Genomic DNA, 21,668 nt, shown 5'->3' on the forward strand with positions numbered 1-21,668 from the left:
CTGTTAGTCTTTCAATTTATGTAAAGAACTTAGATTTGAGAGAAACATAATAAACGGGGCGGCATGGTGGCTCAGTGGGTAGCACTGCTGCCTCACAGCACCAGGGACCCGGGTTTGATTCCAGTCTCAGGCGACTGTCTATGTGGAGTTTGCACATTCTCCCCGTCTGTGTGGGTTACTTCGGGGTGCTCTGGTTTCCTCCCATAGTCCAAAGATGTGCAGGTTGGGCGAATTGGCCATGATAAATCTCCCATGGTGTTAGGTGCATTAGTCAGGGGTAAATACAGGGTAGGGGAATAGGTCCTGGTGGGTGTTACTCTTCTGAGGGTGTTACTCTTCTGAGGGCCTGTTTCCATACTGTAGAGAATCTAATCTAATCTAAATCTTTCAGATGATATAAAACCAGAGGAAGTTGTAAAGGCAGTTACAGTCACAACATTTAAAAGGCATTTGGACAGGTAGATGAACAGGAAAGGTTTGGAGGGATTTGGGCCAAACGCAGGCAAATGGGGTTAGTTTTAGTTTGGGAAACATAGTCCCGGGATGAGTTGGACTGAAGGGTTTATTTCCATGCTGTATGATTCTGTGAAATAGTTTAGATGTGGGGTGGGTGTGGGGCACCCACTAGAATATTGCCAAGTTTGTAGACAATAAGAAACTTCGTGCGAACGTGAGTTGTGAAAATGGCAGCGTGTTTTTGAGGAGATATTTTTCAGGCTGAGTGAGTGGGAAAGAACCTGGCAGGCAAAATGGAATGGTGCGTCTGTCCTTGTGGAGAGAGAGGGGGAACTAGACTCTGCAGTTTCAAAGAATGACCTCAAAGAAACTCACCAAATTCTTAGTTGAGTAGATGCTGGAAGCATGTGCATCTTTGCTACAGGGTCGAGAATCAGGGACACAATCTCTGAACAATGTAGATGAGGAGGAACCTCTTCACTCGGATAGTGGTGAATCATTCGAATTCGTTGCCCTTGGGGCTGTGGAAGCTCAGTCATTGAGTATTTTTTTGTTACTCATTCGTAGGATGTGGGCGTCACTGGCTTGGCCAGCATTTATTGTCCGTTCCGAGTTTCCCCTTGTGAGGGCGGGGGTGAGCTGCTTTCTTGTCCTGCTGTGGGTTAACCCACAATGCAATTGGAGAGGGAATTCTAGGATTTTGATCCAGCGACAGTGAAGGAATGGCAACACATATCCAAGTCAGGGTGAAGAATGGCTTGGAAGGGAACTTGAAGGCAGTGGCATTCACAAAAATCTGCTGCCCTTGTCCTTCTAGATGGAAGTGGTCATGGGTTTGGAAGGTGCTGTCTCAGGGACCTTTGGTAAATTTCTGCAGTACATCTTGCAGATAGTACTCACTGCTGCGACTGAGCATCGGTGGTCGAGGGAGTAGATGTTTGTGGATGTGGTGCCAATAAAGTGGGCTGCTTTGTCCTGGATGGTGTCAAGCTTTGAGTGTGGTTGGAGCTTAACCCATCCAGGCAAGTGACAAGTATTCCATCACACTCCTGACTTGTGCATTGCATACGTGGAAAGGCTTTGGGATTTGCTCACCTCAATATTCAAGACAGATTGACAGATTTCTGGTTCCTAATGACATTGCGGAATAGAAGGATGGTGAGAGAATATGGGCAGCCATGATCTAAAATGGCAGAGCAGATGCGATAGGCCGAACAGCCAATTCCTGCCACATTCCAATGACACCAACAAACCAGCAAGGTAACTTAGAGTACTGAATTGATGTGCCTGTCTCGATAATAATCTCCGAAGTGGGTCCTGTACCCACTAGCTCCTGACACAGAGCAGAGACATTGCTATGTCTCTGAATGTTTACTCAGTATTGGTTAATAATACTGCAGCATTTGGTGCTCAGAGAGATTACATTACATAACAGGCTCCGAGCTGTTGTATGAGTAGACTCCCCGGGACAATATTAATGTGCAGCAACGACTGCCCCCAGTTTTTCCAACATCTGATCCTCATACCTCTGCCTGCCAATATTGAGAATCCACCCAGATGTTTGTGTGAGCGAGTTACTTATGGATTTGTCCGCAAGGAACAATAAATGCTGGAAAACTATTGCTGGGAATTTTCCCAAGGGTCTTGAAAATTTCAACTGATTACCAACACCCAAAGCAGCTCCAGCTCATTCAGATTCCCAATGACCATTTGTATTACAAATTGCTCCCTGATTTCGTTTCTGGCCTGGATTTTAGGAGTGGGGGGGATTGACTTGGGATCCACCCAACAGGAAATTCTCACGCATCTTACTGAAACCCTGAAATACCTTAAATTCTCTCCAACTCGCAAGCTTCTAGACACAAAGAAATACAATGCAAGGTTGGACAAAGCTAAAGGGAGCAGGAAGGAGAGGAGTCTCAATGTATTGCATCGTTCCATTATATCTAACTTACCTGTGCCTGTGTGTGCTGGGAAAGGGACAGAAATAAGAAATAAGCAGCATTTAATGCAAACAAGTGTGAAGTGATGATGCATTTTAGACACAAGAATGAGATGATGCAATCTAATCTAAATGGTGCGACTTCAAAACAGGAATGAGAGAGGGAGACCTGGTGGGAAAAGGGGTGCAGGAACTATGAGTCAAGGAGTAGGGGTCACATACGTTGGCCTAGGTGGCTGAATATGATATTTGTAATATTTAAAAAAGCCAATGGGATACAAAGCTTCATAAATTGTGGCCTTCGCTACAAAGGCAAAACGCTTATAAACCAACTGACATATTGGGAATAACAAGGGTTTCCTGGAGTTTTTAAGTTTGGTATCTGACAATGGACCTGATGTCCAAGTGATTGATCATTCCCTTCCTTCAATGTGCTGTGATAGGACGACACATTTCCTGATGCATATGGGCATGACACACATTTCCTCTTGTGTGGGTCAAAATGCACAAAGATGCCATCTTCACTTTAACCCGACTGATGGGCCATTCCCATTGAGCATTTTTGCTCAGTAGCTTCCAAAGATGCTTCATGACCTCTTAGGAAAGGATTTTTTTAAATTAAAGCTGGTATTACTGTGAGACAACAGGAACTCTGTCATGTTAAACAGGGTCACAAGTATACGGATGACTTAAACAGTTTGATGTCCAAGAGATTAAGCTGATTCTTTTGACAATACCATTAATTTCAACTAGTTTCATCTTGTGATATTTCAGCACAAATCACATCTGCAGCATTGAGAAACAAGTATAATTGACCTGTTGACACATGGAGAAGGACAGACCCTTTAACCTCCCAAAACCCAGCAAATAAGCGAAAATACTGTTGTGTATAGTCAGTCTAATGGATCACATTAATTTTGTACTGTGGTGGGGAATTCAGATCTGAAGCCAAGGTTGTCAAACAAGTGCAGCACCTACTCTTCACTGCGCAGACCGTTAACTTTCCTGGATTGACATTTGCGTCGCACACTGGAATAATGATCATTTCCAAATTGGAATAATCTGACGATTGGAAGCTAGAAGGATGTCAGTCGCAGGAGGGAGATGCTGCAAAATTAACAATGGTGGAATTTGTTGCTCTGTGAAGATACATTCACACCAACATTAACAGGAGCAACACTGAAATGCTGGCAATGCTCAACTGGGCTATTCTTAAAATTATCCTCTGTGACAAATGTTATATTTAATTCTCAGGAGTGAATTCTTCCACGTGTTAAACTGATCACACCACTTTCTTCAATCACCTACACAGAGGCATAGAGATGTACAGCATGGAAACAGACCCTTCAGTACAACTCGACCATGCCAACCAGGTATCCCAACCTAACCTTGTCCCACTTGCCAACACTTGGCCCATATCCCTCTAAATCCTTCCAATTCATATACCCATCTGGATGCCTTTTAAATGCTGCAATTGTACCAGCCTCCACCACTTCCTCTGGCAGCTCATTCCACACATGCACCACCCTCTGTGTGAGTAAGTTACCCCTGAGTCTCTTTTATATCTTTCCCCTCACACCCTAAACCTCTGCCCTAGAGTTCTGGATTCCCCCGCCCCAGGGAAAACGCCTTGGCTATTAATCCTATCAACGCCCCCTCATCATTTTATAAACCTCTGTAAGGTCACCCCTCAGCCTCCAACACTCCAGGGAAAACAGCCCCAGACGATTCAGCCTCTCCCTATAGCTCAAACCCTCCAACCCTGGCAGCATCCTTGTAAATCTTTTCTGAATCATAGAGATGTACAGCATGGAAACAGACCCTTTGGTCCAACCCATCCATGCCGACCAGATATCCCAACCCAATCTAGTCCCACTTGCCAGCACCCGGCCCATATCCCTCCAAACTCTTCCTATTCATATACCCTTCCAAATGTCTCTTAAATGTTGCAATTGTACCAGCCTCCACCACTTCCTCTGGCAACTCATTCCATACACGTACCACCCTCTGCGTGAAAAAGTTGCCCCTTAGGTCTCTTTTATATCTTTCCCCTCTCACCCTAAACCTATGCCCTCTGGTTCTGGACTCTCTAACCCTACGGAAAAGACTTTGGCTACTTACCCTATCCATGCCCCTCATAATTTTGTGAACCTCGAAAAGGTCACCTCTCAGCCTCCGACGCTCCAGGGAAAACAGCCCCAGCCTGTTCAGCCTCTCCCTACAGCTCAAATCCTCCAACCCTGGCAACATCCTTGTAAATCTTTTCTGAACCTTTTCAAATTTCACAACATCTTTCCGATAGGAAGGAGACCGGAATTGCACGCAATATTCCAACAGTGGCCTAACCAATGTCTTGTACAGCCGCAACATAACCTCTCAGCACCTATACTCAATGGTCTGACCAATAAAGGAAAACATATCAAAAGCCTTCTTCACTGTCCTATCTACCTGCGACTCCACTTACTGCACTCCAAGGCCTCTTTGTTCAGCAACACTCCCTAGGACCTTACCATTAAGTGTACAAGTCCTGCTAAGATTTGCTTTGCCAAAATGCAACACCTTGCATTTATCTAAATTAAACTCCATCTGCCACTTCTCAGCCCATTGGCCCATCTGATCAAGATTCCGCTGTACTCTGAGGTAACCTTCACTGTTCACTAAACCCCCAATTTTGGTGTCATCTGCAAACTTACTAACTATACCACCTATCTTCACATCCAAATCATTTATACAAATGACGAAAAGCGGAGGACCCAGCACCGATCCTTGTGGCACTCCATTGGTCACAGGCCTCCAGTCTGAAAAACAACCCTCCTCCACCACCACCCTCTGTCTTCTCTCTTCGAGCCAGTTCTTTATCCAAATGGCTAGTTCTCCTTGTATTCCATGAGATCTAACCTTGCTAACCAGTCTCCCATGGGGAACCTTGTCGAACACCTTACTGAAATCCACACAGATCGCGTCCCCCGTTCTGCCCTCATCAATCCTCTTTGTTACTACTTCTTCGCAAAATGATTGAGTTCAGAGCATGAGTTACACATTCTCTCTTCAAGTGGAGATGACATTGGGAATCTTCTGAGAGCTTCCCCTCCATTCCAAGATGGTGGACAAATAATGTCTCCCTGCAGTTTGCTGCTGCCTGCTGGACATCCTGCCATTGTGACCCAGTGGGTCTTGAACCCTGATCTCTTGGCACTGGTGGATTGCCCAGTGAAGAAGGGAGAAGTGTTGGAGCTGATGAATTTAAATAACTCTCCATCTTTGTTGTCAGAACTTGGGTTTTGGAGACATGCAGAAATGACACTCCCCTGGTTGCATGTGGGGAAGAAGCAGGAGCTTTAATCCAACACTTCTATTCCAATCCTGCACTTGCCTGGCTTTAGTGTCTCTGAAGGCAGGCCCACAGACATGACTTCACGGCACAGTGAGCACTCATCACACGCATCAAACGCTGACTAATTGAACACAACACCTCTCAAATCCCTCAAAGGAAAGCAAAACACTGCAGATGTTTCAAATGAAAGCAAAATACTGCCTCTCTCCCACCTCCTCTAAAATCTGTCAGATATCCCAAGCTTTTGGTCATTTGATCTGATAACTCTAAATATATCTCCAAGTCAATGTCTGCTTCATTATATGCCTGTGAAGGGACCATATCACTATGATGAAGGGATGATATAAATAACAAGCTGTTATTTTAAGGTATCTGCCTCAATCTTGATTGGATAGTTCAAGTAATCCTCGAGTATATAAGGCTTCACTTCAGTGTGCAGCTGGAGATAACATCACTGGGTCAATGAACTGAGAGAACATAGTTGCTGCGTGTGCAATGATCTATTTGCCTAATCACTGTGCAGATTGAAAAAAAACCCTTCAGGAATGGATACCAGAATCATTAAAAATCATTTAGGAGACAGTGAGGACTGCAGATACTGGAGATCAGAGCTGAAAAATGTGTTGTTGGAAAAGCGCAGCAGGTCAGGCAGCATCCAAGGAGCAGGAGAATCGACGTTTCGGGCATAAGCCCTTACTCCTGAAGAAGGGCTTATGCCCGAAACGTCGATTCTCCTGCTCCTTGGATGCTGCCTGACCTGCTGCGCTTTTCCAGCAACACATTTTTCAGCTTAGTAATTAAAAATCATTAACCGATACAAATCAGAAACGCACTAGGAAGAATTTGTACACTTCATCACTTGTTCTCTTTAATAAGAAGTCCCAACAGTTGGAGGTGCTTCCACTATCTGGAAATGTTCAATACCAAATGGCACTATGTAGCGCTCCTGCTTCAGAGCGAATAGGGAAACACCCCAGTACAAGGCAGCTTGGCCAGACATTCTGCACATGCCCACTAACAACTGGGATGCAATGGTACAGGTTACAACTGAAAGGCATCGGGGTGTGCCCTAAATGGTGGGATCATCTATATCTCAAACTAAAAACAAAAACCTCTCTCTATCCAACCTGACTCCCTTCTGTTCCCCCAATTCAGGCAGCAGAACGTACAAAGTGGAATTAAATCTCTTCTGCTATTTTAACCCTGGCTTTATTTTATTTTAAGTAAATGTATACCTTGGTCCTGCATTGTATAACATAACCTGCACATGTTACACCAGTCTAATGTAACAACACAGAGGGACACAGTCTGTATGCAGTGCAGTATGTATACATTGCACGAGACACAGAAAATATAGAGTGCAAAATTTCCTTTAACACAAAATGAGCGAAAGAATCTGTAAATAGCACCAGAATCTATCACTCACTCACTTTGGGGATAGAGTCTATATATTATACAACAACCTCTTCATAATGCAGATGAAGATCTCATTTCTTTAAGCATTATACTCATTAAAGTTAATTAAATTTTATGAACTTTCTTCAATTATTAACTTTAAATAGTCAATGTGGTCATCACTGCATTATAAGTATTTTTCATTTCTTTAAAAAAAAGTCTACTTGAAGCTATTTCAGTGATAGATCACATAATAACTTAAGTAATGATCAAAAATAACAAGTGGTTCAATTCCATAACTCAATTTTGCAATATTTTTACTCTGCACAATGTTCATTCGTTTTCCATGTCAATATGAAAAGTGATGAGTGTGTAGTGACAGTTACACATCGATCCTAAAGAAGCATTTCAACCAGAAAGGGTCCTGTACCAGCCGGTTCATTGACTTGTGTTACAGGTTTGGTTTTAAGTGACACAAAAGCACTGTCTATTATGATGGACAATATCACTGGAGAACATACACATGCTCTCCACCTAAGTCAGAAGCCAGAACACCCGAAAACATTAGGAAGTATCCAATGATGGTTTAACTGCACCAAGGGTGATACATAAATGCAAACCACTTATTCTTGACTCTCAATGTGATGTGCTGATTTTTTTTAGATTGTCCAGAATTAGAATCATCAATCAGCATTCTTAAAAACAAAATCAGATGTTGTTTGGAAAGGAAAACAGGACATCCCAAAGTACTCAACAACTGATGGAGGTATAAGAGATGGAGAGACATATCAGATTATCAGAGGTTTAGATAGGGTGGACAGTGAGAGCCTTTTTACTCAGATGGTGATGGCTAGCATGAGGGGACATAACGATAGATTGGGGGGTGATAGATATAGGACAGATGTCAGAGGTAATTTCTTTACTCAGAGTGTAGTAGGGGCATGCAACGCACAGCTTGCAACAGCAGTAGACTCTCCAAATTTAAGGGCACTTAAATGGTCATTGGATAAATATATGGATGAAAATGGAATAGTGTAGGTTAGATGGGTTTCAGATTGGTTCCACAGGTCGGCGCAACAGTACTGCACTGCAATGTTCTACGTATGCTGAGGTATGTTCGACAGTCATAAGGGAAAAATGGTACTCAGTTTGCAGAAAGCAAGTTCCAGCAGCAACAGATACATGAGAAAAGGGGAGAAGGGAAGGACAACACATTCAAATCTTAAAGATATCATTTTATATTAACTGCTGGTTTTCCAAGGAGTTACACATGGGGAGTCAACGTTAGTTGAGCTTTCAGTTGCAGAGGTGAAAGGGACTGGAGATCATTCAACCAGGGTACACAGACATTAGTTAGCCCCCATCTTGAAGTTACACAGCTTACAATCATCTACACATTAAAAATCTAACATTAGGGATGAGCAATAAATGCAGGCCTAGTCAGCAACGCCCATATCCTATGAACAAATAAAAAAAGTTAGATCAGCCCGATCTCATTGAATGGCAGAATAGACTTGATGGGCTGAATGGCCCACATCTCTGCTCACCTAGTCTTGTGCCTCCCCTTGGGCCCCTCAGAGATTCCTCCACCCTGGCTACGTCCATTGCCAGCTTCCCATTGGAGCTGCCTGCCTCGGATTTCCCAGGAGCTTTTCAAAAGGGTGGGATTTCCGCCCTGAAGGTCCTTCACCCAGGTGATGGTGTCCATTTAAATGCGGCTCTTAATACGGCTACTATTAATGTATAGATAATCGCAAACTATGTAACTTCCAGATGGGGCCCAAATCATGTCTATGTACCCTGGGCGAATGATCTTCCTGAAAGGAGGCAACATCAGGCTTTAGAGGATCCCTATCCGTACACCGCATCGTGAGCGCTGAACACAGTGACAAGGGTATTAAAGATGATATTATAAAGAGAAATGATGTTGTGACAAATGATAACTAAATTGAGATATAAAGCTAAAAATCACACAACACCAGGTTATAGTCCAACAGGTTTAATTGGAAGCACTAGCTTTCGGAGTGGGTCGGTCCATCATCAGGTGGTAGTCTATCACCTGATGAAGGAGCATCGCTCCGAAAGCTAGTGCTTCCAATTAAACCTGTTGGACTATAACCTGGTGTTGTGTGATTTTTAACTTTGTCCACCCCAGTGCAACACTGGCATCTCCAAATCATGAGATATAAAGCCACATTCCACCTTCCTCTCCAGGATTCCTGAAGTGATACACAAAAGCTGTGTGGTGATTTCCCAGCCAGAACGGATGGAAAATTCAAGCAATGGGTTTGTCTCAGCTTCTAGGAGCTTTGCAATGCAGAGCATTATTAATCAAACTGGACCCTGTGGGGAATACTCCACCAACTAGTGTAGAACACAGCTCAAAGACAAGGCCATTCTTTTAAGTTGTCTTATTGCTTTCTTCACTATGAGAAGGGGAGGGCATTTCTAGATCAGAAGATGTTACTGACAGACACACCCCTCCAATCACTGTCTCCTCCTCCAGCTCTCTCAAATGCTTCCTCTGCATTTGGCACAGGCACTTGCCTCATTCGTCCACTGGATGGTGCCATACTCAGATATTTTCTCACTCTCTCTCTCTAGCTCCTTCGCTGCATCAACAGCCAACATTAACAGAGTCAGATCTGTGAATAAAGGTTTCAAAATGGATCTATTTTGTGACTGCAGATATTTATTAAGATGCAAGAGCACAATGCATTGGCAAGCAAAATAAATTGTTCACTTTTGGAGCAAAGAGATCATATCCTCAAGAGATGAGGCTGCATGTAACATGCATCTGAATATTGTTGGGACCACTCCCACTGTTCTCAACCAGGCTAATTATAAAGCTTCACACTACAGTAAATCATGACCATCTAATGCTGGCCCAATGCTCCCCTCTGCCTTCACAGTCAGAAAGCCCACCAGTCAGAACAGAGGACAGTCTTGGAACTATTTGAAGTTCAATTTGCACCTCAGACTATCCTCCCACCTCATAGACAAACCGAAATAGGAAGGAATAGCCAAACCAGAAGCAAAATACTGACTGGAGAATGAAGCAGCCTAACCTCACAGTTTACGTGCTAACATTTAAATTAGCAGCCTAAGTAGGCAGTTCAAGTCCGTTATATAGAGTCATAGAGATGTACAGCGCGGAAACAGACCCTTCGGTCCAACCCGTCCATGCCAACCAGATATCCCAACCCAATCTAGTCCCATTTGCCAACTTCTGGCCTCTATCCCACTAAACCTTTCCTATTCATACACCCATCCAGACGCCTTTTAAATGTTCTAATTGTACCAGTCTCCACCACTTCCTCTGGCAGCTCATCCCATACACACTTAAAGGTTGTCTCCCAACTTTCAGGTAGGAAATCAGCCTTCCTTATGTGGTGTTGCCTACATGTGAGTCCAGACCCCAAGGTTATACAATTAATTCTGAACTGCCCTCTGAAACAACCTAGCGAGCTTCTCAGTTGTATGAGGGACGGGCAACAAATGCTGGCCCAGAGACACCCACATCCCATCATTGAAAAAACAAAGCATCAGGAATAAACAGCACTCTCCTTGGGAGGAATAACCCCAAACTAGGAGTAATTTAAGACCAGGCTGTTCAATGCAATTAAAACAGTTGTGAATGAAGTGAATAAATTGCTTAATTCACCAGCAATGGATTGCTCATTCAGAAACTCACCTGCATCATTGCAATTCTGCTTCTAAAAAACAATCTGACATTTGAAGCTGTCTGTCTTCTGCACGTGCTGAGTGTTCCTAGACAGACTGACCATGGTTGATATGCAGAGGCTGTTGGACGATGTTTAAATAATATCTTGGGAGTAATATGTGAATCACTTAGGCCAGAACGAAGGGGTTAAGATCGAGATGAGAAGGAATCCTTCTCTCAAAGCGTAGTGGATCTGTGGCATTCTATATCACAAAGGGTTGTCGAGGCCGGGTCATTAGGTACACTCAAGGCTCTAACAGACAGCTTTTCACTCAGTAAGGGAATCAAGGGGAAAAAGGTTAGAAAGTGGATTTTGAGGATGATCAGATCAGCCATTGAATGGCAGGCACTCTCGATGGGCTGAATGGCAGACTTCTCCTTGTGGTTGTGAATCTTCAAAATTTCCTTCCTAAGAGATCCCTACATGCTCAGTCATTGAGTTGTATTTAAGACAGAGGTAATTGGATGCTAAAGGAATTAACGGATTCACGTATAGAATTGGAGTGCAGAGTTGAAGTGGATCTCTATCAGGCCCGAGGGGCTTGATTAGCTTTCTTGCTCCGATTGGCTTCTGGTTTTCTGCTGAGCCGAGGTGCTATAAGAGGTCGAGAGTGTGGCACAGGAAAAGCACAGCAGGTCAGGCAGCGTCTGAGGCACAGGAAAATCGAGGTTTCGGGCAGGAGCCCTTTCATCAGGAATACATAAGAGGTGCCGAGTGGAACCTCTTGTCCTGCACCCCCTTGTGATGGATAGAGGTAGTGCTGAATGCCTGGCCCCCAACCAGCAGTCCAGATGAGATCCAAATCTCAACCGTATAGGTTCAAACCGATCTTCTCCCACTGTGTGGTAGCATCCTATCCAGCAGCACCTCCCTCCAACCAATCCTCCTTACACCTCCCACTCTCAGTCTATTATTCTCACATCCACCTACTACCCTCGACTCATCTCACACTGGGAATGTGAACTGGGAAATACCCCCAACACCCTCAACTCCTGCCTATTAACTGAAAATGGCAGAATATCAACCTGGTTGTGAGCAGTCAATAGGTGGACAGTACTTAGCTGATAAAGGTACATTTTTATATCAATGAGGAGGTGGTGCCGGTATTGGGTTAGGGTAGACAAAGATAAAAAATCACACAACACCAGGTTATAGTCCAACAGGTTTATTTGGAAGTACAAGCTTTTGGAGCGCTGCTCCTTCATCAGGTGGCTAGCTGATGAAGTTCTGAAAGCTAGTACTTCCAAATAAACCTGTTGGACTCTAACCTTGTGTTGGGTGATTTTTAACTTATACATCAACACAGACCTTGCACTATCCCCTTAAGAATTCAAGGCATTCCATTCTCAACTCAAGAGGAAGAAGAGATACCTGTAGCAAAGCTGGTGTTTTGTTTCACTTTGAAACACGTGCTGCTAATCAACAATGTCTTTCCTTGTTTTACCTGAACACCACAAACACAACATCCTCATTTACTCTCATAGCGGTGAGCAACTCTGAGGCATCCTGGAATCAAAGGAATCTTAGAGCATAAGCTCGATTTTTCTGCAATGTCCCAAAACTCTGATTGACATTGCAGAATTAAGCACAGTCACCAATTTGTAAATAAGACTGATGTTGAGATAACCTCTTTTTAAATAGGAGCTAATTACTGCAGATGCTGGAATCTGTACTGAAGACAACAAATGCTGGAGATCACAGCGGGTCAGGCAGCATCCGTGATGACAGAATAAGCTAACATCGAGTCCAGACAGCTTCTCACCAGGCAGAGACATCTAGACTCGAAACGTTAGCTTGCTGTCTCTCCATGGATGCTGCCTGACCCGCTGGGATCTCCAGCATTGATTATACAGGTCGTTCTGCTATAATGCTACAGGTATATTCCTTTACAAACTCACTCTATAGAAAATCACTATACCCTCGTTCAGTAGAAAGTTGCTGTTATCTAAAGAACACTCACAATTTGTCATTCACATTATAGCTAATTTGTGTTGACGAAATGTGCGTTTTACCAGAATGACCTGTAATCTCTTTCTAAGATGGTGATTGAGGGACAAATCTTGTTCAGGACATTGAGTGGAAATCCACTGCCCCTTTGTGCACTGTGATCATTTACACACACCTGAAAGGGCAAACAGGGCTTTGCCTTAAGATCCCTGTCTGAAAGCTGTCACTTCTGAGAGTGCAGTCCTCCCTTAAACATTGCTTCAAGATTGGATCTGAACACACAAGTTAGGCCGAGTTGGAGGCCTAAGTGCTGCAAGAGCTGCCGGCACACGTGTGTACAATCCAACCCAAGCACTCTGGACCCAGGGGAGTCCAGAGATGCGATTGGCTTTGGCCAGTTGAGTGCTGCACATAGCGATGACCCTGTTGGTCAGCACCCTCACCTCTGACCAGAAGATTGAAGTTGCCCTCCAGGACATGAACAGGAAGTCTCACTGCATTGTAATGTTGAGGGAAGTATCTTCAAGGTGTGATGTTAGATCAAGGCCTGATCTGCTCCCTCAAGTGAACATAAAGCTCCATGTCACTGCATTAAAGAGGAGTGCAATCTAATATTCACCGATGGCTAGTATTTATCCCTCCATTAACACCCCAAATCAGAATATCCAGTTATTATCAAATTGTTATTTGTGGAAATTAGGCACAAATAAGCTGCTCTGTTGCAACAGTGACTACACATTAAAGTGCTTTGGAATCTCTTCTGGTCATGGGAGATGCAACGGAATCGAAAGCCAGCACTGCACTGCAAAAGGCCTAATGAAACAATGTGCCTTGCTCGTGAGAACAACACACATATAAAGGAGATGTAGTTTCTGCTGCTGCAGATCTAATTCATTGCTCAATTAATGGGCTCTTGCTCAGAGTTAAAGATTGCGTCAGTGTAGCACAGGTGACATTAGAAACCTTGTCATTGAAATGGCCAGCCAAGCTTTCTCAGCAACAATAATCGCCCTTCCAGTCATTTCTGACTGCAATCATTTCCGATGTGCTGTGCCTGTGTTTCAGTACAAAAAGGTCAGATGAAAGTTATTCAAACTCAAACACTACTCCGCACAAGAAACACCTTCTCCACTGTGGGTTGAAAATTAAATTAACAGGCCTCAACACTGATTTACACAAAGTCACCAAATTCTTTTCCAACATCGTTCACCACAGGCAGTAGCTCACTGCAGATCACTACTGGGGCCGCTGCGGTTTATCCTAGTGACCACACTTAGAACGATCACCAGAGGAGGCATCACTTACAGTGGCTTTTGTCTGAATTATTGGCATTCATTTGATTCATCTACAACAAGGAGCATTCCTTCCAAATGATTTGCAAGTCAGGCTGAGCTCAGTCATGATCTATTTACTTGGCGTCCATCAACAACAGGAAGAGGACAGATTAAAATCAATTATTTCCCCCTCCATACAAACTCAAACAGTGATGACAATATAGAACAAGTTTATATTTTTAAATTCCCTCTCATCACAAGCCTCAGTGCAATCGACAAAGCGTCCTTAAAAAGTGCAGTTCTGGTCTCCAAATTTGAGGGAGTGCAGCGTAGGTTCACGAGGTCAATTCCTGGGATGGTGGGATTACCTTACACTGAAAGACTGGAGCGACTGGGCTTGTATACCCTTGAATTTAGAAGACTGAGAGGGGATCTGATTGAGACATATAAGATTATTAAAGGATTGGACACTCTGGAGGCAGGAAACATGTTTCCGCTGATGGGCGAGTGCCGAACCAGAGGACACAGCTTAAAAATACGGGGTAGACCATTTAGGACAGAGATGAGGAGAAACTTCTTCACCCAGAGAGTGGTAGCTGTGTGGAATGCTCTGCCCCAGAGGGCAGTGGAGGCCCAGTCTCTGGATTCATTTAAGAAAGAGTTGGATAGAGCTCTCAAGGATTGTGGAATCAAGGGTTATGGAGATAAGGCAGGAAGAGATACTGATTAGGGATGATCAGCCATGATCACATTGAATGGTGGTGTAGGCTCGAAGGGCAGAATGGCCTACTCCTGCACCTATTGTCTATTATCTATTGTCTATTGACCCTGGCACAGCAAGATCCCACAAATTGATTAAACGCGGTTTGAGAAACGAAAACACTGTTCTAATTCCAACGAGAGCATAGGGCAGGGTCTTGATTAACCAGCTCATCCAAAAGTGCTGCACACCATCACAGGGAGGCAACTGAGGGAGCAGCCTGGATCCTGAGCTCAGGTCTCCGGGACTAGGCGAGACTTGGAGGCGAGTGCGCAATCAACTGAGGCACAATGGACTCCGGTGACCAGCCATGCGCAAAGTCTAACACAATGAACATTTTGCAAACAGCGTGGCATCGTGGTCAATTACAATGTGTCTGCAATAATACCAAAGTCCCAACTGGGGCCCGATCAGTGCAGATTTATCAGGGGCCAGCTGGCAACCCAGTAACAGTCTGGCACACCAAGGAATTCACATCAGCAAATGGGGACTCTGGGGAAGGGGGTGCGAGGATAAAATAGCAGACAGGAGGGCAATGTTTCAGAATGATTTATTTCCAGTGAATCAGCACTGAAGCATAATCGCACAATGATTATTTTCATTTTAAAAGCAGACTCAAATGATGAAATCTGAAACTGGCCTCATGAGCAACAGCACACAAGACCCAGCACAGACAAAACAGCGGTCTGTTTGATGAACCCAGTGCAGTACTGAGGGAGTGCTGCAGTGCTGACATAACAACAGTGGCTTCACCTCAAAAGTACAGTATTTCATTGCCTGCAACGCACTTAGTGAAAGACGCTGCTTGACTGCAAGTTTTGTTTCTGTGAGAATGGAAGTGTATCTGTTGTTATCCGTGGCATCATGGTCCATTTGTAAAGAGAGCCTCTCCATGCTGATTACACACACTTTAAGCAATAAATGTACAACCCGCTGAGACTGTGTGATCTTGCAATGACAGACTGCAGCTTTATTACAGCGGTGATGGGTCAGAAGTTCATCATCATCATCACCGGCAGTCTCTTCGAGTTGAGGATGACTCTCTTCCATTCTCAGGGCGGGAGTGTAGGTGTCAGTACAGACTGATGCAGGGCTGTGTTCCATTTGGTGGTCCCGGGGAGGGGTGGTTGGGGCATTGGTGTGGCAGTGCGCTCCTTACGGTGTTGTCGCCCGGTTTCTGCTATTTCCCAACGGAAAGTCAAGAGGTGCTCGTGTCTTCCCAGATGCTCCTCCTCCACTTTGGATGCTCCTGGGCCAGTGATTCCCAGGTGCCGGTGGGAATGTCGCACTCCACCAGTGAGCGAAGCCTTGAGGGGGTCGCTGACGCCATTGCTTTGTCCACCTCGGGCTCGCCTGCCATTTCGGAGCTGGGAGTAGAGCGCAGGTTTGGGAAGTCTCGTGTCGGTCATAGGGCCGACCTGCCCAGCCCAACATAGCCGATCAAGGTTGGGTGTCAGTGGAGATGTCGGTCTGGTCGAGGCCACTGGTGTTGGTGTGTCTGCTTTCCCAGCGAGTTCACAGATTCTTATACAGGCAGCACTGATGGGACTGCCCCAGTGCAGTGAGGTGCCTGCTGTAGACAGTCCACATCTCAGAGCCATGTAGGAGGGCGGGAGCCACCACAGCTCCACAAACCATGATCTCGTGTCGGGTCTGATGTTGTTGTCCTCGAACACAAGTCAGGAGGTAGCAAACTGTGCACACAGCTCCCAGATAACACCCTGAAGGTGCAGGAGCAGGGGTCTGCTGAGGCAGGCTGAATGGCTCAGCCCCATGGCTCTAACCACAATGGAGTTCCACTCAGAAATGTGTCTTTGCTGAGGGAAACTGGGAGTTTTCATAGAATCACAGACATCCTAAAGTGTGGAAACAGGCCATTTGGCCTAACAAGTTGACACCGACACTCTGAAGAGTAACCCACCCAGACCCATTCTCATTCCCCTGACTAATGTACTTAACCTGCACATCCCTGGACACTGGGCAATTTAGCATGGCAAGTCCACCTGACCTGCACATCTATGGGCTGTGGGAGGAAACTGGAGTACCAGGAGGAAGCCCAAGCAGACACGAGGAGAATATGCAAACTCCACACAAATATCAGCCAAGGCTGGAGTGGAACTTGAGTCCCTGGCGCTGTGAGGCAGCAGTGCTAACCACTGAGCCACCCTGTGCCGGGAGTTACTGGGAATATCTGGATTGTACTGTACTTACACTTCTGTGGGAGTCAACACGCTGTGTCATTGAGCTCTTGTGTCATCAACTTGCTATCAGACCTCAGTTCTGTTGGACCACCTGTGATCTTTACATCTTTATAGCTTTATTTCTCAGCATGTGGGTGTCATTTTCAGGCCAACCTCTCTTATCCGTCGCTCATCCACATTCTATGCCGATCGACTGCAGCCCGTGTGTCGAAAGCGTTCCACTGTGCTGTTAACGCCCTCCCGCTTTCTTGGCCCAGTGACTCTGCCCAGGTTAGTCTGAGGTGCACCTTTGAGGTTCCGCCTCAACACAACGACTAACCATATGAAGATCTTCACAAGGAGGCTGGTCACATTGCTGCACACTTTGTTTGATTCTGAAAATCACATTATCCCTTTGGCAGAACTCCAGCTGCTGAGGTAGAAAGTATTAATGGTCTTTTTTTCTTCATTCCTCAAGTCACATTAAATCAACATTAAAAAGCCCAGTTTGGGAGTGCAAACTGGCAGGTTTGAATATTTGACTCATTGCAGTGTAATTGCCCCAGCTTTTAGTTTCATAAAACACTGGGAAACAAAACAAAAGCTGTTCCGCATTGTGACATTGTGTATTGTTTACCAGACAATAAATGGGAATGAGAGGAGATTCACTTTTGGAGGTTGCCAACTCTAGTTGGATGTATTCCTGGAGGTTTCACCAGATTTCCTGTCGTCGACTGCTCTACCTCGCAAAACAGTCACTTCTCCCCATCTGCAATTCTTGCAAATAAACCAAAACGTTCCAAGAAATGGAAAAGTGCACTTGCTTTCACACAAATGTGAGTTTATTGTATTCCAAGATTGTTTGCAGCACTGAGGAGAAGTTTTATAGAATCGTAGAGTTACACAGCAGAGTGGAGTTAAACTTCATAGATTTCTTTGAGGAAGTGACAAAGTTGATTGATGAGGGAAGGGCTGTAGATGTCACGCACATGGATTTCAGTAAGGGGTTTGATAAGATTCCCCATGATAGGCTGATGGAGAAGGTGAAGTCACATGGGGTCCTGGGTGTACTAGCGAGATGGATAAAGAACTGGCTGGGCAACAGGAGACAGAGAGTAGTAGTGGAAGGGAGCTTCTCAAATGTGACCAGTGGTGTCCCACAGGGATCTATGGTGGGATCACTGTTGTTTGGAGGATGTGGAGGAAGGTATATGTGTTTTGATTAGTAAGTTTGCAGGTAACGTTAAAATTGGTGGAGTAGCAGATAGTGAAGGGGACTGTCAGAGAATACAGCAGAATATAGATAGACTGGAGAGTTGGGCAGAGAAATGGCAGATGGAGTTCAATCCAGGCAAATGCGAGTTGATGCTTTTTGGAAGATCCAATTCAAGAGTGAACTTTATGGTAAACAAAACAGTCCTGGGGAAAATTGACGTACAGAGAGATCTGGGAGTTCAGGTCCATTGTACCCTGAGGGTGGCAACACAGCTCGATAGAGTGGTCAAGGCGGCATACGGCATGCCTTCCTTCATCGGACGGGGTATTGAGTACAAGAGTTAGCAGGTCATGTTACAGGTGTATAGGACTTTTGTTCGGCCACATTTGGAAAACTGCGTATAGTTCTGATCGCCACATTCCCAAAAGGATGTGGATGCTTTGGAGACGGTGCAGGGGAGGTTCACCAGGATGCTGCCTGGTATGGAGGGCACTAGCTATGAAGAGAGGTTGAGTAGATTAGGTTATTTCATTAGAAAGACAGAGGTTGGGGGGGGGGGGGGGGGAACCTGATTGAGGTCTACAAAATCATGGACAACTCCAGATATAGACAAGAGTGTGGGTCTCGATTACAAGGTGTCACGAGCTCAAGGCGAGAGGGGAAACGTTTAAGGGAGATATGCGTGGAGAGTTCTTTACAGAGGGTGGTGGGTGCCTGGAATGTGTTGCCAGTGAGGTGGTATAGGAGGGCACGATAGAGTAACTTAAGATGTATTTAGACAGATAAATGAATGGGCAGGGAGCAGAGAGATACAGATCCTTAGAAAATAGGCGACAGGTTTAGAGAGAGGATCTGGATCGGCACAAGCTTGGAGGGCCGAAGGGTCTGTTTCTCTGCTGTAATTTTCTTTGTTAGCACAGAAACAGACCCTTCAGTCCAACTTGTTCATGCCAATCAGGCTTACCAAACTAAACTAGACCCATTTGCCTGCACTTGGCCTATATCCTGCTAAACTTTTCCTGTTTGTGTACTTATCGAAATGTCTTTTAAATGTTGTAACTGTACCCACCTCCACCACTTCCTCTGGAAACTCATTCCACACACGAACCACCCTCTGCGGGAACAAGTTGCCCCTCAGGACCCTTTTAAATCTTTTTCCACTCACCTTAAATCTATGCCCTCTCGTTTTGGACACCTTTACTCTATGGAAAAGGCCTTCGCGATTCACACTATCCAAGCCACTCGTGATTTCATAAACCTGGCAAGATCAGGTCAGTCCTGAAAGAATTGACAGCCCTATGAAAACTTGGGGTTTTCTTCGACTTTTGTCAAACGTTCTTGTTTTGACTCTTCACTCGTGCTGTAGCTACGGGCATTGCTGTAATGTTGGCATTTAAACATCATCCTAATGTTCCCTGGGCATCCGAATGATTAGCTGCAGCTCCCAACTACGATAAAGAGCCTGGGGTCATGTCGAATGAGTGTGGACTGCAGAATTCCTTCCCTATAATGACCTGCAAAAGAACCAGCCTGGCTTGCATGAACAATCCAAAAGCTTTCCGGTCAATTTCAAGACTTATTTTCACACTGTGTTCCAATTTAAACCACCAGGGTACAAAGGAACATCTCCCCTTTGCTAGATCATCAGTCAAGGTGTAAGACATATTCATTCAGCAAGATGCAAGTGTGACACCACTGTAACACTCCCTGTTACTGTAACTGCCATCTGGAGTTGCTGTAATCTCCTCCAACAGTTAAAATTCATTAGTGACATGGGATTACTATTTTGCAAACAGGATGGACAATGGACCATGTCTTGCCATCTGCAGCAGGAATGACTCAGGACTAATTTAATTCTTCAAACCCCATCACAATTCCATTCCATATCTCGGAGAAGCTTTCCCTCCTAAATACAAGACTTGATTCCCCCCGGGACATAATTCACTGTCTAGAACATTGACAACAAAAACAAAACAGACACCTGGAATATTACACTACACCTTCACTCACACAATAGGCTTCAGTCTCAATAATAGCATTCACTGACACACTACATACATTGGGTTTTGGTAAAAGCTTTCTTTTCCAGCAATGTGCTTATGAAATGTCCTTGGCCTAGATATCCCTGACCCATATTTACCACGCCAGCTCCCCTCAGAGACACCTGCTCTCATTTATTAATGATCCAATGCTGGAACAGTTCTGAAACAATTAGATACTGAATATTCTGTCATGCTGGTTGTGGGTGGAGAACTAGGAAGGAACCACTTTGGACTGCAGCTACAAAAAAACAGCACTGCGAATATTGCCAATGGTGTAGAGGCTGAACGCACGGTGTGCTGTGATAGCTTTTTATAACCTCAGCGTATGTTCATTCTTGGCAGGGGTGGGATATATTACACACCCCTCCCAGCAGGCCCCTGCCCCTTGGAGTGAGGAGCCTGGTAAACTGGAGTCACCAGGTAAGGAAGGCAGGTTATTCTAAGAGTCATGGCCCCATTTGTGCAGCCAATTTATTTTTTGACAGTGCTCTGAGCTAAGGAAAATGCGGACTTCGTTTAAGACACATCTTACGGCGGCTTCATCTTACCACAAGGCTGCAAAGAGAGAGCAAGATCATGTGACACAGCATTACTTCCTGTGAGGAGGTGTCTCATTACAGATGTCACCTCTTAACAGCGCAGGATCTTCGGAATGTGACAGAACAGAGTGAGCTCATTTGGCCCGTCATTTCTGTGCTGGCTGAGTACACTAACCCCTTGTATTCTAAGTCTGCAGCCATGAGGGTTCCAGGGCTTCAGGGCCAGATCCATATTCCTTTTACATGGATTGACGGTTTCCATTTCAACCCCCAAACTGGGCAGTGAATTTCAGATATCAACCCCCCCCCCCCCCCCCCCCCCCCCCCCCAACCCCGCCAACCTTCTGGGTGAAAGCATATTTCCTCTTGACCTCTCAAATGCTTCTATCCAACACCTTCGATCAAGGTTCCCTGGTAACTGACCGCTCTGACAGGGAAACTAGAGCACCCAGAGGAAACCCACACAGACAGGGGGAGACTGGTCAAACTTCATGTAGACAGTCGACAGAAACTGAGATTGAACCCAGGTCCCTGAGGCAGCCGTGCTAACCACTGAGCCACTGTTTCCTGGACCATTAGTCACAGTAATGCGAACAGAAAGATTAACTTACAATAAAGATACTGAGACCCACACACACCGGGGCCTTCCCTAATTCCAGCCATGCTCTATGCTGACTTGGTTGCTGAGATGCAGTAGGCTTCAGCTACATTCAAGATGGGAAAGAGCACTGTCTGGGTTAAAGACAGCTCCAAAACATTGGATAATCTCAAGTGGAGAGGGAACCTCTGCAATGCGATAGGAGCGATCAGATTCAAATCATTGATTGATGTTCCCCATTTTCTGAGACAGTGCATTTT

General features: G+C 45.0%; 1 protein-coding gene across 20 annotated transcripts in view; it reads right to left on the bottom strand.

Moving 5' to 3' along the window:
• The window catches only part of ank3b (ankyrin 3b), a 716,427-nt gene that overhangs the window by 292,727 nt on the left and 402,032 nt on the right, over positions 1 to 21,668 (bottom strand). The window lies entirely within an intron of this gene.

This window comes from Chiloscyllium punctatum, chromosome 38 (genome assembly GCF_047496795.1).
Source record: "Chiloscyllium punctatum isolate Juve2018m chromosome 38, sChiPun1.3, whole genome shotgun sequence".
NCBI lineage: Eukaryota > Metazoa > Chordata > Chondrichthyes > Orectolobiformes > Hemiscylliidae > Chiloscyllium > Chiloscyllium punctatum.